A 17,485-nucleotide genomic window follows, 5' to 3' on the forward strand; every position below is an offset into this window, starting at 1 on the left:
CCTAACGAAGAATTTCAACCTTCATTATAAGGATGCTGTGCCTTTCTTTTTTTTTTTTTTTTAGATTAATGGATGTTTTCTCTACCCCATCTTTAACTCACACGCCTACTCAGAACTGGTATTAATTAACTTACTATTGTATGTAAAGTGCTTGGAGGCAGCAGAAAACTGGGGCTATATAGATTTAAAAACAGAGTTGTCTCCTATCTGACTGCTGCTGACTTTCCCAACCCCAGTTCTTATAGGTCAATTGGGGGAAGAAAAAGCCATCAAGTGAGTGAAGCCCAATTTCTCCCCCATAGACTTCAAGTTTGTCTTGCTAAACATTATCCCTCTATTCTCAAATGCTTACATATTTTTTCTCATTATATTTGCTCTATCACTTACTAAATTTTGATGGTATGTTTCCCAGGGAGCCATTCCCGTGAACTTTTCTTTTTCTCTTTGGAGAGAAAAGGGAGACTATTGAATGGAAGGAAAGCAGTTGAGGGATAGATCATTTATTTCATTAGGTAGTTAGACTAGAAGCCAAAACTTTTAGCACTTCCAGATGCAGGGATTCCAATCAAATTTATTCAGAAATGTTTAGATTTAAGGGGGGATAGGACTAATATTAATAATTAATTTGGTGGAATCACCATTGTTCTCTTGTTCCCTAAAAAGACTTGCTTCACTTGTTTCTGTTCAGAAAACAGACTTATAAAATACAATTTTTTTTAAAAAAAGTCCTTCATTTCCTGGCCTCCTGCACTTACATGGCTACATACCCCTTCTGTGATCAATAACTTCACCTCAGATTTTTCAAGCACTGTTTTTCCTTCATAGCTCCAACTAGCCAAACTCTTTCTCATCAGATGCCTGCATCTCCCCTTGGTTTGGGGTATGTTATGTCCTTCTGACTGCCCGTTTGTTAAGCTGCACTATTTGCTTCTCCATCAACACAGGATAGTTTTCTAGCTGGGCAGTGATCAGCCTTACTTTAATGGCAGGGTCTCTGACTGTTTTGTTCATACACAGACAATATTAATAACATTTTTTCTCCTGTTTCTGGTTTTTTTTTTTTTGTTTTTTTTTTTTTGAGATGGAGTTTTGCTCCATCGCCCAGGCTAGAGTCTGGAGTGCAGTGGCATAACCTTGGCTCACTGCAACCTCCACCTCCCGGGTTCAAGTGATTCTCCTGCCTCAGCCTCCTGAGTAGCTGAGATTACAGGTGCACGCCACAATGCCCAGCTAATTTTTGTATTTTTAGTAGAGACGGGGTTTCACCATGTTGGTCAGGCTGGTCTCGAACTCCTAACCCCATGATCCGCCTGCCTCGGCCTCCCAAAATGCTGAGATTACAGGCATGAGCTGCCGTGCCCGGACTGAGTTGGGTTTTAAATTCTCCCAAATCTGCCATTTCAAAGGTGGCTGTGATACTATAATCCCATTTTTCTGGGAGGTATCAATGGGGCAAAGAATAAAGACCCCTGAAGTCCAGATTAATCAGAGGCAGTACAAACATGCTTCCAGGGAGCCCAGCCTTTGCTTTTCAACTACGCTAAGGCTACTTCTGCTCCCTAGGGCAGCTGGTCAATCAGTGAAATGGGAAGGTTCTGGGAAATGTCTGCAAAACATTGAAAACTTCAAAAGGAGGGGCTACATAAGAATTGTCATGAAAGAACTAAATGTTCTTATTATCTTTACAATGATCCATAGAATCTGGCTTCTGGTCTTGTTGGAGTCCTTCCTTGTTGGATAATGGGGCACCCTATTGCTTAGCCTAGCAATCTGTTTAATAGTGTATTCTCCCCTGGGTTTAGTAGGTCAATCAGAAGAGATTGTCAAGGTCCACACTGACCATATTAGGCCACTGCTTTTGCCCCTGATATACGAATTTTATTTGCAGAAATTGAGGTTACAAAATGGAAACTAATACTTTTCATTATGAAGTGCTACCCCACTCCTTCTCCTTGTTCTAAGCTCTTATCACATTTCATCTCAAATTCTCCTTGTCCTGCCCTTCGCTTCCCTTGTGGCTTTTTTCATCTTTGCCTCTTAACCATTTTGTCACCTAGGACATATTTCCATCTTGCTTTAACTAATAGTTAATATTTGAGCACTTACCATACACCAGGCAATTGCCTGAGGCACTTCATATGAATGAATCCACAAAATATTTTTTGAGTTAATTTGTATTATCATCTCTGCCTTAAAGGTAAAAACAAAACAAAAACCTCTGAAGCATAGAATGATAAAACAACTTCTCCCAAATCACATATCTAATAAATGGCCAGACGAGGATTCCAATAGGCCCTTAGAGTCAACCCTTGAGCCTGAGCTTTTAACCTCCCCAGTTCATTTGGATTCCTAATCTACCTATGAAGTTCTTTATTTAAAATTTAACAATTTGTAGACTAAAATAAATTTGGTTTATGCATCTATTCCAAATCTTAGCAATAATGGCTTTGGGATAGTTGACATCTAAGTTATGACCTCCTGAATCAAATGTCTTAATTGTCTCAGGTGTGGGTGTCCTTTCTATTCTGACATCTGAAAGCTGAGTATTAGCTGGAGATAGCCATGAGCTTTTTTCTTACTGCTTTTTCCATTTTCTTGCTCCCTTCCAAGTCTTGGTCAGTTGTTTATCTTTAATATCTTGCTGGGATCTTCCAAGCTGTAGAAATTATAAGCAGTGATTACCAATGATATGTTTAGTTCAGCTACAGATCAAACTGGAAAGAAAGTCACATGAAATGGAGGTGACACGTACCCTATTTGATTCTGGGAGAGATGTTAAAATATACACCATCAACTGAAGCCCTCCATGGGACCCCACTACACTTCAGCATCTTTCAGATATCCCCCATGCAGCATGCTAACTTAAAAAAAAGTGGACTGGGTTGAGTATTTAGCAGTCACCTTCACTGTAACACTCTGCAGTGTATAGCATCTTCACTGAAATCCTTTTGAGAAAAATCTGGACTGGGAGTGGTAGGGAGATTCCAGGAATGGAGGAGAAACCCCTAGCACACTTCAAAATATAGACATTACTCCCAATAGACTAGCAAACTAAGATGCAACAGAGAAAATAACTGACTTATATTTCAATAACCACAAACTAATCAATTAAAACTCATTAATTATACATTTTCCCTGTGCTTTTCCTTCATCTTTCTTTCTCTTTCTTAAAATTCCAATAGCCGTCCCTACTTAGTAACATAATCTTGCAGATAAAACAACAGACCCACCAAGCTATCTTCTTCCTCAAAAAATTTCAGAGAATAAGTTTACAGTTTTCATTCCAAATTATCAATTCCACATCAACCAGTAATTATTCTATTTGCTGAAGACAAAAGAAAGGTAAAATAAGACTAAATCACCATGAAAATGAGATCAGTTCAGTTATGAGTTAAAGATCTGTGAACTGTCATTTCTTGGTATTAAATACTCAGGTATAAACACTTCTACGAGAAGACCACAGATCGTAGCTGTGTGAGGGGCATGAGCTGCAATACCAAAGAGCAGTCCATCAGAGCTGCTTCCTTTGTGACTTCTCCACTAGGTGATAAGGATAATTGCCATTATAGAAATAGTGAACAGCAACAATAACAGCTACATAGGTCTCTGCCACTAATTCACTGTGCAGGATTTAGATTATTTTCCCTCATTCTCTGACTTCAGACCTAGCAGGACAACTCCATTCTCAGCATTCAGCTTTGCAGGCTTAAATCAGTGAAGTTGCTGGGCCAGGTCAATTTCCTACATCTCCTCTTCCTAAAAGCAGATTACGTTCCCAAGTCTGGGCCAGCAAAAGTGCTGGGGTGGGGAGTAGAGAGGCATGGTGGGATGAGGAGGCAAGGCCATAGGGAATATCATTAAAGTACTTAACTTTATTTGAGCAACCCTATATTTCAATAATCCAAAAATTTAAAGTGGTGAGCACACTGCTTAAAACACTTGGAGTGCAGACTGATTGCATGCCTGCTGGGAGACATCAGACAAGGAAGCTCCAAATAGGAGGGATGCTGAGCAGGGGCCCCTCCCTCGATGCCCCCTGCCTGTTTCCCCTCAGGGGACTCTTTACATCTTGGTAGACTGGGGACGCAATGAAGCCTAGAAGCATCAGGAAGCCTTCTTATCTTTTTGGGAGCCATGTTGACTTTCAGAGGGTTGTGACAACAAGGTCACTACTTTACTCCACAGTAGAGGACTTTGTCATGAAGGCTGAATCATGCCTGCTCTGAAAGGTTATGCTGGCATTTGGGGTCTGCAAACTTTTTTTTTTAACGTTTGAATCTTAGTCGTTTCTGTTTCTTATAGACCTCACCACTCCCTGATGTCTCATACCACTTAGGCCCCTCATTATCTGCACACACTCATGGCTTTGATAAGGCAGCCATTGCTCCAAATTCCCTAGAGTTTAAACTGCTTCAATTCCTTGCTTCCAGACTAATTTCCCACTGATAGTTCACCTACATGATCGGTTTGAGTCTTTGCTGTGCTTCCCGTTCTTGTGTTCTGCCCTTCCCTCTCAGCTCAGCCCATTGACATTCAACTATACTTGAGTTCTGATCCACATATCACCTGAGCCTTGAACTCCTTTATCCCCGTCACCAGTAAAATGTGCCTTTGCCATCCTCTGCAACTTAATGGCACATGGGTTGTATTTCTTGGGCCCCTTATCATTGCCTCCTAATTAATTCTGTGTTTATATGCACCCCTTTCCCTAACACTATATATTCTTTGGAGGAAGTGGCGGTAGCAATTATAACTCCTATGCCTCATAGCCGGTGTCCAGTATAAATGTGTTGCCTAGACAGAGTAAAAGTTCAGCTATCGACACAGGTTATTCTTCCCTCCTGTTGTCTATGCCTTCAGCCTTTGTGTGTGCATTCAAGGAAAGATACATATAGACACCCATCATGCATGGCATAATTTCACTCTCTCTAATAGCCACATGCTCAACTTGAGCAAATGCTCACTAATTAGTAAACTCTAATCCGTGTCTACATTACAGCTCTTTCATGATTAATTTAATTTTAGTGGTTTTCTTTTAGTAGATTCATGCGGAGAAAAAGAAAAATACACTCTCTAGCCTATTCACTTTAGCTTTTGGGCTGATGGAGCTCCCAAGGCATGGCCTGGTGAGTTATGTACCCTGAAGGAGCAGCACTTCAGGCTCCCACCACCAATTTCTCATGCTGACTTGAAACATTTTGAAGAGTGTTGGGACATAGTTCTGTCTTCTATTAGATCACTCCCTAGTTAGCATCACCCAGTTCTTTTCCCTCTTGTTCATTCATTTATTCAAAACATACTTTAATTTCCACAACTTGTCTAGCGCTCTATGGGCCCTGGGGATACCAATGTAATACTTATAATTCTAACAACCATGCAGTCCAGACCAAGAGTGGGATTACGTTTAAAGCAATGCACTGCCATAGTCATAATTAATTAAAAATCAACTTAAATATGTATTTATATATTTTAGAAAGTAAGAAGGCCCCGTTTGCAATCCACAGCAATGTTTCATAACATACACATTTTTCTAATTCCAATGCTCTCTTCTGCTCCACCCCCAGCATTTTTCCCCAGTAAAAACTCTTCTATAAACATGCTGCCTGAATTTTCTATCTTTGTCCTTCCCCAAACTCTTTCATAATTAATGATGTAGCTATATTTAGCCTCCCTTTCTCTTTCAGTGGAAGAAAAGGAGAAAGGGAAAGGGCAAAAATAAGATTCTATGTGGTAGGAAAGGGAGTGTAGGGTCCAGTAATGCCAATGCCTGCGTAAATAAGACAAAGACCGCAGCCTCAAGGAGTTTGCTTTCTCCTGGAGTAACAGACACACAAGCTTAATTGTCCCTTCTGTAGGATGGGTTATAGTGCACATCATTATCACATAGGAAGGGGGTGGCAATTGTTAAAATTGGATCAAGCAGACCAGGAGAAGAGGGAACCATGGAATGAGGCTGGAGAGGGCAGGAGCCCCATCCCAGGGCTTAAGGCTTTTGTTCAGGAGGCTAAGATTCAGTTCCAGCCCTTGCTGCTATCCTCACTAATCAAATATCTAGTTCCTGGAAACAGACTCCTCATCTTTTTTGTTACTTAATGAGTCTGGAATTGGACCAGATGCCTCGTTGCATTCCAATCAGCACCTTACAAAAGGCCCGTATCCCAGGACTAGTAGAATAACCCTCCAAACACAATTTGACAGCATTTTAGCTCTTTCCATCACTGCGGCACAGTGAACCCAAAATGTAAATGTTCATTCTCAGAGTACAGGCGAATTTTTTTTTCTGTCGTATCAACTAATTAAGCACCATTTAAGTTGTACTTAGCCTGGGCATTATTTCTACCCAAGTGCATCACTTAGCCACATTAAGTTTCATATTCCACTTTAAGCCCAATTGCCTAATCTCTCAGAGTTTATTCTGTGAAATGGTTCTAGCTGGGTTTCTTAACCTTCTATTTTAATGTCAGTGGTAAATAAAAAAAGAAAAAAAGTACACATCATCTCTGTAATCCCTTCTACTAAGTACAAGCAAAGAAAGAAACAGAGAGTGACAATTTATGTTAACAAACTTACAAAACAAGGCTGGGACATCTTTGTTTATTGTTCCTTTTTTTGTTTGTTTTAATTATTTCTACTCTAAATCCGTGATAAACAAGGAAATGGAAACACTGAAAATTTTAACAATATTCTCATGATCACTTAAAATGTCTATGCTAAAAAGTGTTAGTAGCTTAAACTAGTATAAAGATCAAAGGCTATAGAGTCAGAAAGGTCGAGGTGGAGGGTGGGGGGTGAATTTGAGCTCAGATAGCACTCAGCTGTATATCTATATAGAAGTGACTTCTCTGGGTGTCAGTTTCCTCTTTTGCAAGGTAGCAGAAATAAGACCCACCTTGCAAAGGCTGTTAAGAGAGCAAATGAAAGTACCTAAAATGTTTTGTCCATATAAGACATTTGTGATAGCTGCTCTGATGATGGTGATAATATCACATTATTGATTTCTATCTTCTGAATCAAGAGTGGACAATCCTTTTTCTCTAAAGTGCCAGAGAGTAAATATTTAGACTTTGTGGATCAGGAAACATACTTTGCCACTGTAGCAGGAAAGCAGCCACAGGCAATAGTATGTGAATAAGCATGACTGTCTTTGTAGACCATTCAAAACAGGTCATAGGCTGGACTTAACCGGTGGGCCATAGTTTGCCAACTCCTGTTCTTTGCCATGACCTATTAATTCATTCAACAAATATTTATTTGGGTGCCTACACAAAGCTAACAACTGTACTAGATTAGCAACTGTAAGGGCTAGCAATTCTTGGAAAATTCATATTCTTGTAATACCTACCTACATTCCTGTGAGAGGAGGCAGTGACTAAGCAAGTACACAAATGGTATAAACAAGAAAAGCAGCCAATAATGCTGGGACAATGCAGAGAATTAGAACAGATGTCAGTGACAGGGTGGATACATGAGGCTTCTTGCCATATCTTGCCACAGAGAGGTTCAGAGTACTGCAGAAGTCATTTACCAAAAGGCTTTCAATGATCTTGTTGGAGCTTTTACCTTAGGATTTTTGTAAAGATTTTCAACTTTCTCAAGTTTCTTGTTTCCAAAGAACTAAGCTGGGCTTTACAGTGCTGATCTCTTGGACAGGTGTTTACAGAGAGGAAAACACTTGAAACATATATAAGGTACCAAGGGCTCGAGAGTACAGCAGAGCTTGGACCTCAGTATTACCCACAGTCTTGACAGCATATTGAAGTATTCCCTTCCCCAAACTTCCTAGAGTCCTATGTGATTAGGGGAAGTCACCTTGTGGCATGGGGTCTAGATCTAGTGAGAAAAATCATCCCATGGATACCTGCTATATGTTGAGCCCTGAACTTTAAAACCATTGGATTTGTTCTTCTCAAGAATTCTTATTTTACAGATGCAAAATTTGAGGTTTAAAAGACTGTATCTTGTTACGAAGTCAGTAATTGGCAGTGCTAATATTTGACTTTGAAACTGTCTGCTTATAAATCCCTCCATTCCTGGCATTTTGTGCTTTTCCAGCCATTCCAAAGAACTGCTATGTTTCTTTCTAGATCTTCAACCTTGGCACCCATTGTCTATTGCCACTTAACTGTTACTTATAAACCTACCTGAAACCTATCCATATGCATAACACTGATAAGGAATGTTGCCAGGCGACTTAAAAAAGAATTCAGTTGTATCGCATTTACTTGTTTTCTCTTCTAGCTAGTCCAATAGCAATTTAATTTTAAAGAGTAATCAAATGTGTTTGACATGATTTATTTTCACAAATCTATGCTGCCTCACACCAATTAAATTTCTCTTTTCCAAACGTAATGCTGAGCAGAGCCTTAAGTATCAGCTCAAATTATCTTTCCATTGGAAATAATAGAACTACCTTGGTTCACAGTCATTCATTCTTTATTTTAAAAATAATGGGATGCTATTTGCAGTTTTATAATCATTTATATCTCCTGATTCAAAAGACTATTAATAATGGTTCTAATAGGTGTTACTAAGTAAAACGATGAATTTTCTAATCAGGTGCATCACCCCAAGATGCAATCCATCGATACTTGGTATTTTGTCTAATTATATCTTTCCCAAAGCATTGTAATGCATCTGAAGGATTGGCTGTCTCATTTCTTTTCCCTTTAAGTTTCTGTAAGGGATGATGAGTATGATAAAAAGTGATTACACACAATCTTTCCATTTAGTGCCTTTGTTCTAGCACATCCCTCCAAATTATCTGCTCCTTGCCCCATTAAAAGTCAGACTAGGATTTTGGACATGTGTTAGAACCAGCTATGCATATTGCTCATCCTTGAAGCAGGGAAAAGTTGGGGCAGCAATAGACATAAAAAGAGTACAGTTAACAGGATAACAAGGCTCTCTATTTAATAATTTTCAATGACCACAAATAGCAATTAGGAGATTTAGTACATTTCATTAAGCATTTACTATGGGCCAGACTCTATTATGGAAACTTTAAATACAGAAACTATGATTTAGAAAAGTTTAATAATTATCTGAGAGGACAAAAGGACAAAGTAGATGGAGATAAGATTTAAACTCAGTTTTGTCTAATGTCCATATGGTTTCCATCACACCATGCTGTCTTCCCATATATCAAATACCTACCCTAGTCACAATTCCTTATTGGTATTATTGGTGAACAAAGACAAGATTGTGTTGGCTATTCTTTGGTTTTCAAGCACATAGCAGCAATATCACTGTGTATTTCATAAGTTGTCCTGTCATTTGTTGAATGTCTTTGGACCACTGGAATTAGCCATGAAATACAGAAAGAAAAATATATTCTGAGCCAATGCCATTGAGTTTTGCAAAGCCTAGGTCACAGTAAGTGCTCAGTAACTATGTATTGATTAGATTCCTTGGCTGCTTGATTGGTTGGCTAGATAGTTGAGCATGCATTCAGAGTTTTTGTTCCCCTGCCTTTCCCACCTGCTTTTTGAAAAATTCCTCCTACACATAAGACAGCTAGGAAATAACACACAACCCAACATCAAAAAAGAAATAAATTGCCCAAAGAAGTCTGGAGAGTTTTAAGCAGGAGATCACTATAGACTGATGTAAGAAAAGTTTTATGCAAGCACCTGGATTGAGTTTATCTTCAGATTATGAGTAGAATTTTTGTGTGTGGAGGGGTGAGCAAAGTGTTTTCCAGGAGAGGGAATACCATAGACAGGATTATAAATACAAGAATGAATGTAGTATAATCTTGACGCAGTGAAGTGAATTGGAATTTGACATTTGAGCTTTGAGTAAATAGTCATACATTTTAGTTAAGTGGGCTCAGATTTTGAACACACCTTAAAAGGCCAGTTAAGGATTTGGACCCTGTCCTGGGAACTCTTGCAGGTACATTAAATGAGCTTGAGCAGTGGAAGTGAAGCAACAAAATGGATGATTTAGGACTTGGCAAGTGTGCAAAATTAACAAGAGTGCTGGGTAGCTGTAGGGAGATGCTGTGAACCAAGTAAGTAACTAAACAAGGAGGGCCTGCCTCAGGGTGACAATGTCAATAGTAGCTTGAAGGAAACATGCTTGTAAAATAGAGCAAGGTTCAAATTGTAGTTCCTACATCTTTAAGCTCTGAGTTCTTAGAACTCAATGAATTAACCTCTTAGAACATCAGTGTCTTCATCTATAATAAAACCTCATCCACATAGGGCTTTTGCAAAGATTTTTTGAAACCTGATATAATATATAAATAGCTCTAATTCTGGAATATTGTAATTAACCTTGTCTTAGACAGCTCAGGCTGTAATAACAAATACTACGAACTGGAAAGCTTTAACAATAGCAATTTATTTTCTCACTTTCTCACAGTTTTGGAGGCCTGAAGTCCAAGATCAAGATCTAGTAGGGTTCTGCTTCTGGTGAGGGCTCTTTTCCTGACTTGCAGATGGCCACCTTCTCACTGTGTCCTCATATGGCCTTTCTCCTTGTGTGCACCTGCAGAGAGAATGACCTCTCCTATGTCTTTTCTTACAAGGACACTAACCTTATGAGATCAGAATCCTACCCCTATGATCTCATTTAACCTCAATTACTTCCCTTAAGACCCTATCTCCAAATATTGGGTCTGATCCAATATTGGCCAAATATTGGCTTCAACTTTAACCCCCAATGTAACTATATTCGGAGATGGGGAGCACAATGAAGTCCAAAAGCAGTACACATGTGTTAATGCCTGTGTCACTGAAAGAAATAGGAATAAAAATATTAAGAACGGGAATTGTCAAGATGTAGCTACGGACTACAGAAGGAAAATGAAGGAAGGGAACAAGTTAAATGGAATATCAATGTTTTGAGCCTGGGTAGCTAAAAGAATTGTGGTCTGTGTTGGACCTCCCTGCTCCTTCTATTAACCCTCCCTTTCCAACTATGATTTCCAAAGAGCTGTCATCCATGGTCTAATCAAGTATGGCCCTTTAAAGATTGGTTAACATATATCTATTTGTTCATCTCCATTGAAAAAGGAAGTTCAGCTTCTACTTCTAGGAAAATCCTCAGAAGATCTCATGATAACAATAGTCTTTCAGAAACAGTTTTTGTCATGGAAGGAATTTAACAGCCTCCTCATACAGTGTTGCTTCAATATTTTATAAAGAAAATCCAGTAAAAAGGAATTGTATTGAACTTATGAGGCTTTTCTTTTCTTTGGTGAGGTTTCTGTAAACTCTACACATTTGATTTTGTCTTTTTTCCAAATTATGGGGAAGGTATTGGAGGAAAGCATGCAACAGTCAATTACATTTCTACAATGAAGTATCTTTGGAACATGAGGGATGTGGTGTGTGCAAATGTGGCAGAGTATGTTTTATTTAATGCTTTCTCTATACAGAACTGGGAAAAACAAAAACAGAGCTGAAATATGCAGTTTCATGAAAACATATTCTTTCCTCTTTGCTTGACTGGAAAGTAATATTTACAGAGTAACCTCCAACTGATAAAATGGGAGTCATTCCCATGACACCATCGAGAAAAATAACTTACTATATACCTGGATTTATTTTTATTCCAATTTTTGGATTTATTGGTAGAGTAGACCTTTGTTCCCTATTACAGTATTGTGCACAGATGTAAAGGTGATGTAGTGTTATGAGAAGAGAGAGCTGAAAAGGGAAAGGAATCCCTGTATGTCAGGTACTTGCTGAGTAAAGTGCTCTGATAGGATCTAGCACATAGCTAGCAAAACTAGAGAGATGAACAGATAAAGAGACTTATAGCTCAGGGACAGAATGTTGAGTTGTTCACATTCTTTGATTCATGTTGCATCATCATTAGTATATGCAAAGTCCCTCTCTTATTATATCTATTCATTTTTCCCTTTTGACTACATTTTCCACTCTTATCCCTTTTTACTCTCCATAGGAAAATGTGTTGTGTCATAGATGAGCAACTGGTTGAGAAAAGTGAAGTAAGCTAGGTTAAGTAGGTATTTCTAATGTTCCACAACAAATTAGTGCAAGTGCCTTGATTTAAATTTGGGGCTAGTTAAAATGAACATTCCATTGAATATGCTTATTTTGCAAAATCCTCAAAGACAGAAGATAAAATATGCCCAAAATTTGGAACAAACAATGGGATGCATTTGTCTCATAAGGAGAACAGTATGTTGTTAGGCAAGTGTGTTAACTGTCTACATACACCACTTGTTTAAATTTAATAATTTTTTCTTATAAAACAAATTGTGAGCCTTAGGGAATTGTGATTACTAGCATGTTGCAGCAAGTTTTACGAAGTAAACTTAAATCTTTCCTGAAGAATATGTTCTCTAGGAGATCAGTGCAAGGTTGTGGGAGAAGGTTAGCAGTGATTACCATAATCAAACTCAAAAGACTGGCATTTCAATTTTTTCCCCAAATTAACAGACCAGGTCCAAGAATCTGAGTTCTGCCTCTACGATTTTTATTAAATAGAGGTTTTCTGAGCTTTTTTTTTTTTACCACATGAACTTATTTCAAAATCATATATGATTTTGTAAAAATCCCTTGGGATTTTTCAAAATATTTTTTAAGTTTTTATTGTGACAATAAAAAATGAATTAAGGTTAAAAACAATATTTTATCTTTGATCAGTACACTATGATATATTATAATATATAGTTAATTTAGCATAACCTTGAAGAGTATTCATAATCCATACAAACAAATTTTACTTTTTCCATTTACAATTGGCACATGTTATTTAATCATTGATTTCAGATGGAAATTAAGCCATGAAATTAAACCTTACCTTTTAGATCTGATGTCTGGAATTATTGCATTTGGGACTTAAAAAACTATTTATCTATTTTTAAGGTTTTATTTTTTTCCAAAAGATGAAATAAGAGAGATGGTTTCAGTATTCCATTTGCAAGTACTTCTCCACATATAACACCATGTTGCTTGTGAAGATAGTGTTTATTTCTCCAAAATGAAAATCAAATTGGATGTAATCATCACTGAATTTTATCTTTCTAACATTGGTTTTCAAAGCACTATAGACACCTTGATGTGCTCTGTAAGAGTTTTGATCAGATGAATGCATCTTAAATATCCAGTGAAAATTCATGCACATCAATGCTCCTTATGCTTCCTGTTTCCAATCAACAGTACGAGTATAAATTTAAAAATGTATGACTTAGAATAAGACAATTTAAGGCTGTAAAATGCTTACATCCCCATAACCACTAGCAGTCTCAACTGAGGAATGAACCGAGTGGCTGGCTCATTTAACTCCAATGCCAAATGATAAACATACTTCCCAGTAATTCAGCCAATATATATGGAGGGCTTGCCATGCACAGAACACTTTACGTGGATTCTCTAGGTTGATTTTCACAATAATTCTATGAGTTTGAAATTATTTATTATGCTTTTTCAAGTGAGGAAACAGAAGTTCATGGAATATGTATTAGTTCATTCTTACATTGTTAATAAAGACATACCCGAGACTGGGTAATTTATTTTAAAAAGAGGGTTTTTGTTTTGTTTCATTTTGTTTTGCTTTAAGTTCTGAGACACATGTGCTGGACGTGCATGTTTGTTACATAGGTATACATGTGCCATGGTGGTTTGCTGCACCTATCAACCTGACATTTAGGTTTTAAGTCCCGCGTGCATTAGGTATTTGTCCTAGTGCTCTCCCTCTGTTAGCCCCCGACCAGCCCCTGACAAGGCCCAGTGTGTGATGTTCCCCTCCCTGTGTCCACGTGTTCTCTTTGTTCAACTCCCACTTATGTGAGAACATGCAGTGTTTGGTTTTTCTGTTCCTGTGTTAGTTTGCTGAGAATAATGGTTTCCAGCTTCATCCATGTCCCTGCAAAGGACATAAACTCTTTCCTTTTTGTGGCTGCATAGTATTCCAAGGTATAAGTGTGTCACATTTTCTTTATCCAATCCATCATTGTTGAGCATCTGAGTTGGTTCCAAGTCTTTGATATTGTAAATAGTGCTGCAATAGACATACATGTACATGTACATGTGTCTTTATAGTTGAATGATTTGTAATCCTTTGGGTATATACCCAGTAATGGGATTGCTGGGTCAAATGGTATTTCTGGTTCTAGAACTTTAAGGAATCACCACACTGTTTTCCACAATGGTTGAACTAATTTACACTCCCATCAACAGTGTAAAAGCGTTACTATTTCTCCACAGCCTCACCAGCATCTGTTGTTTCCTGACTTTTTAATAATCACCATTCTACCATTCCAGTATCTTATTGTGGTTTTGATTTGCATTTCTCTAATGACCAGTGATGATGAGCTTTTTTTGATATGTGTATTGGCCATATAAATGTCTTCTTTTGAGAAGTGTCTGTTCATATCTTTCACCCACTTTTTGGTGGGGTTGTTCATTTTTTTCTTGTAAATGTGTTTAAGTTCCTTGTAGATTCTGGATATTTGACCTTTGTCAGATGGGTAAATTGTGAAAATTTTCTCCTATTTTGTAGGGTGCCTGTTTACTCTGATGATAATTTCTTTTGCTGTGCAGAAGCTTTTTAGTTTAATTGGATGCCATTTGTCAAGTTTGCCTTTTGTTGCAATTACTTTTGGTGTTTTAGTCAAGAGTCTTTGGCCAGGCCTATGTCCTGAATGGTACTGCCTAGGTTTTCTTCTAGGGTTTTTATGGTTTGAGGTTTTACATTTAAGTCTTTATCCATCTTGAGTTAATTTTTGTATAAGGTGTAAGGAAGGGGTCCAGTTTCAGTTTTCTGCATATGGCTAGCCAGTTTTCCTGGCACCGTTTATTAACCAGGGAATCCTTTCCCCATTGCTTATTTTTGTCAGGTTTGTCGAAGATCAGATGGTTGTAGATGTGTGGTGTTATTTCTGAGGTCTCTATTCTGTCCCATTGCTCTATATATCTGTTGTGGTTACCAGTTCCATGATGTTTTGGTTACTGTGGCCTTGCAGTATAGTTTGAAGTCTGGTAGCATGATGCCTCTAGTTTTGTTCTAAAAAAAGAGATTTAATTGACTCACAGTTCCACATGACTGGGGAGGCCTCACAATCATGGTGGCAAGTGTAGGGTGAGCAAGACACATCTTACATGGCAGCAGGCAAGAGAGCATATGCAGGGAAACTCCCATTTATGAAACCATCAGATCTCATGAGACTTATTCACTATCACAAGAACAGCATTGGAAAAAAATCACCCCCATGATTCAATCACCTCCCACCAGGTCCTCCCACAGGGATTATTACAATTCAAGGTGAGATTTGGGTAGGGACACAGAGACAAACCATAACAGAATAACAGTCACTAACAATTTACTTTATCATACTGTTCTAGGCTTTTCCAGCATATTTTCTCATTTAATCTTTAGATCAACATTATGAAAGAAGTACTATTACTATTCCTGTTTGATGGACTCAGAAACTGAAACATAAACAATGTAAACAACTCACCGAAAAGCACATCATCTGCTTACAAAAAGAGCCAGAGTTAAAGTCAGGCCATATGACTGCAGAGTCCAAGCTCTTAACACCATGTTATGCTCATTAAGAGGCAGAGCCAGGATTCAAATTCAGTTTACCCAACCTGTTTTCTTCACATATATCTATTTGTCTAGGCATTTAAAAAATAACAAGTGAAACAAAAATGCTGTTCCACTTGTAATAATGTGAATTTACCAGAATACTACAACTATGTTTGGAAATATTGATTCATTATCACCACTCACCCAGTTGATAAAAGCCTTTCAATGTTGCTCCTTAAAATTATTCTCTTGGCTTCTGAGACACTACAATAACTGGATTTTCCTCCACTATTATCTGGCCATGTATTCTCAATATTCTTTGATAATTCATCCTCGTCCTCCAATCATTTAAAAGTTGAAGTGTCTCAGGGGTCAGTCCTAGAATTATATTTCTTTTCCATCTACACTTACTTCCTTGAAAGAGAATTTTTTTAAGCACAGAGATCAAAGTCCAAGTCATGGAGGTTGATGTAATTACCCCAGGAGACTGGGCAAGGAAAACAAAAAGAAAAGGAAGCTAAGGAACTCCTGGAAACACCAGCAGATGAAGACAACCGAGTGAACTATACTACCAAGTACTTAGACTGTTAAGAGGAGACCCACAGGAGATGCAAGAAAAAGAACATGTGAAGGAAATAAAGGGAGAAAAAAGTTTAAAGGTGGAAAGAGAAATGTACTACTTACTACAAAGAGGACAATACAATGAGGACTGGAAAGAAGAAAGGGAGAAAAAAGTTTAAAGGTGGAAAGAGAAATGTACTACTTGCTACAAAGAGGACGATACAATGAGGACTGGAAAGAAGAAAGTGGATTTTGCAGCAGTGTGGTGTCCCTGTTGAAAGTTCCTATGGAGTGATGCTGCAGTGAGTTAGGGAGTGGATGGGAAAGGAGGAGTCAAGTATAATTTTGAAAGGATGAGAAAAGAGAAATAAGTGATGATAAAATAATGCAAACCCTTTGATTCATTTATCCATTCAGTATTTATTGAGCACCTACTATATATCTAGAACTATTGAAGGGACTGAGTACATAACACGGAAAAAATCAATAAGGCCATCTCTGCCTCCTAGAGTTCCACTCTAGTGGACTTGATGAAAGTAAAATATTTTTATTAGTCTATGAGGAATGATTACAGCTATAATATTCACATTGCTTGTCAGTTCTTTTTTATTATACTAATTTAATATTTGTCATGCTTTATTTACTAGATTTAAGTTTTAAAAACTAAAAAGTAAACCTCTCTTTACTCATGTTTACATTTCTTTGTAATACTCTGATATTTACATTTGTTTAATATGAGCTATGGATTGGAGAAAGGAGTGATAGGATTTAGTGATAATTTATTGTAGTAGATCAGCCACAAGGGAAGGGGAGGGGAAGGGAAGAGGAGAGAAGGGATGGGGTAGATCAGTCACAGGGGAAGGGGAGAGAAGGGAGAGAAAGTGAGAAGGGGAGTGGAGGGAAGGGATAGAGGAGGGGAGAGAAGGGAAGGGAGGAAAGTGAAAGAAAGGGAAGGAAAGAAAAAAGAGAAGGGAAGGGGAAGGAAGGGATAAAGGAGAGATGGGGAACAGAAAGGAGGAGAGGCAGGGAAGAGAAAGGAGAGAAGGAAGGAGAGGGGAGGGGAGAGGAGTGAAAGGAAGGAGAGGGGAGTGGAGGGAAGGGAGTGGAAGGCAGAGGAAGAGAGGAGGAAGAGAAGAGGAAAGGAAGGGGAGGGAAAAAAATGGAGAGGGGAGGGGAGAAGGGAGGGGAGGAGAGGAGAGGAGACATGTTTTACCACTCGGTCTGGTTCTCTTCACCTGCTTTCTTTTCCTAATTTCTAGAGACCATTCAAGAGACAAAGCAAGTCTTAACCTTTGAGTATACGCCTCTTATTGTTTCACAATTTAATCTTGATTTACCCACAATTCTGATGATGTGTATCTTTGGACACACTCAGCACAATTCAGCTGGGATTTGGTAAACATTCATGTGGATTCTA

The sequence above is a fragment of the Mandrillus leucophaeus genome, unplaced genomic scaffold (assembly GCF_000951045.1).
Source record: "Mandrillus leucophaeus isolate KB7577 unplaced genomic scaffold, Mleu.le_1.0 Scaffold1037, whole genome shotgun sequence".
Lineage (NCBI taxonomy): Eukaryota > Metazoa > Chordata > Mammalia > Primates > Cercopithecidae > Mandrillus > Mandrillus leucophaeus.